The sequence below is a fragment of the Ranitomeya imitator genome, chromosome 3 (genome assembly GCF_032444005.1).
Source record: "Ranitomeya imitator isolate aRanImi1 chromosome 3, aRanImi1.pri, whole genome shotgun sequence".
Lineage (NCBI taxonomy): Eukaryota > Metazoa > Chordata > Amphibia > Anura > Dendrobatidae > Ranitomeya > Ranitomeya imitator.
The window spans coordinates 780,763,085-780,764,920 of record NC_091284.1 but is presented as its reverse complement, the minus strand read 5'-3'; the positions used below and the strand labels follow the sequence as shown (position 1 = coordinate 780,764,920).

General features: G+C 45.1%; 1 protein-coding gene across 1 annotated transcript in view; it reads right to left on the bottom strand.

Annotated features, from left to right (window-relative positions):
- TNFRSF19 (TNF receptor superfamily member 19) overlaps window positions 1-47 on the bottom strand; it is a 95,536-nt gene extending 95,489 nt beyond the window's left edge. Inside the window, exon 1 of the mRNA XM_069759121.1 lies at window positions 1-47. This exon is cut by the window's left edge and continues 78 nt beyond it. The gene's annotated coding sequence lies outside the window, so the exon portion shown is untranslated.
- Between the last annotated feature and the right edge of the window lie 1,789 nt (window positions 48-1,836).

The following is a 1,836-nucleotide window of genomic DNA, read 5'->3' as shown; positions in this document are numbered from 1 at the left end:
AGCTCCTGCGCGGCCGCCCGGAGCTGTGAGAACAGACCAGCCAGAGCAGCAGGAGAGCTCAGTGGCGTCTCCTAGGAGACAAGCCCCGCCCCGTGTCCCCGCCCCCTCTATTCTCTCTATGTGCTGCAGCCAAAGCTCTGTGGGAAATCTATGTATTTAGCAGCTAGTGCAAGGGAACCAATCACCGCACAGCTTTAAACTTTCTGCTGCACCTTAGAAAATAAAAGGACAATGCTGATTGGTTGTGGCGACTGCTCCTAGACTTCCTGCACTAGGTTTTTTTTCTTCCCCTTTTTCCAACAACCATAACTTTTTTTTACTCTTTCCTTCGCGCTGCCATTAGGACGAGGTGTAGTTCTGAATGACACCATTCATTTTACCATATAATGTGCTGAAAAACTAAGGAAAAAATACCAGGTGCAGTGAGATGTTGTTTTTCAGTGTTTCAGTGGCTCAGGCCGTGTTCACACGCAGCGTTTTTTTTCTGCAGCAACGTTCAAAATATTGTTTTTTAAAGTCGCAGAATGTCAATTAATTATTTCAGCAGCGTTTTTTTTTACCCGTGCAAAAACACACAGCAAACAGGTTTTCCAGCGTTTTTTTGTGGTTTCGATGGGTGAAAAATTGGTGAAAAATCGCTGAAAGACTTGGCATTGGCAAATTCTGAAAAAAAAAAAATCGTGTTCAGGAGATTTCTGAAATCTCGTCGCTTTTTCTGGCGCCGTAAGACGCAGCTTCTTATTTGCATAATAATTTGCATAATTTAAAAAAAACAGTAGAAAAAATGTGACTTTATTTAAAAAAAATAAATAAAAAGTTTGCTTTGTGCCGCCATTTCCTGAGACCGGTATTTTTTGGGAAAATGTGGCAATTTTCAAACTTTTCAGTTTTTTTGCCCTTAAATCAGAAAGTTGTGTTACACAAAATATCATACTTTTTAGACTATAAGATGCACTTTCTTCCCAAAATTGTTTTGGGGAAAATGTTTGTGCGTCTTATTGTCCAGATGTAGTAATCAGGAGTGTGGCGGCAGCAGGAGTCGGGCGATTCTTCTGGGCCTGGGCTGGGAAGAGGGAGTGTTCGGTGGTCCGACACCGCAGGCCGATGATCTTACTTCTATCCCAGGCTGGTGTGGCAGGTTCGGCAGTCCGGGAGCTCCGCCGACATCTTCTAAAAATCTGGAGTCCTCACACGTCCATTGCTGCAATGCGGTGGCCTCCAGGAAAATGGCCGCCAGAGGCGGCTCATGTGCAGATTGAGATCTCGGCAACAAGATCTTGTCCCGGGATCTTGGGAGACGAAATCTTGGTGCCGAGATCTCATTTTGCGCACCATTTTCCTGTAGGCCACCGCATTACAGCAATGGACGTGTGAGGACTCCAGGCTTCACAAAATGTTGGCTGAGCCCCCGCACCACCGCCCTCCGGGTAACCTGCTGCACCAGCTTGGAATGAGTCAGGTCATCGTGAGACCGCTGAACACCTCCTATAACTCCATCAGTGCTACCAACCCCCCCCCTCCCCCTCCCGGTAAGCTGGACACAGATCCCCACTCGATGCATTAATTTTTTCTCTATTTTCCTTCTGAAAATTTGCGGTGCGTCTTATGGTCCGGTGCGTATTATATTCCGAAAAATACGGTAGTTAATAAATAACATAATAGAAAATACTCAAAAATGAAGCAATTTTTAAAACTGCACCCCTCAAAGTGCTCAAAACCACGTTCTAGAAGTTTATTAAAGGGAATCTGTCACCCATTTTTTCGCCTATAAACTGCGGCCACCGCCATTAGGTGCTTATCTACAGCATTCTGTAATGCTGTAGATAAGTCCCCGAT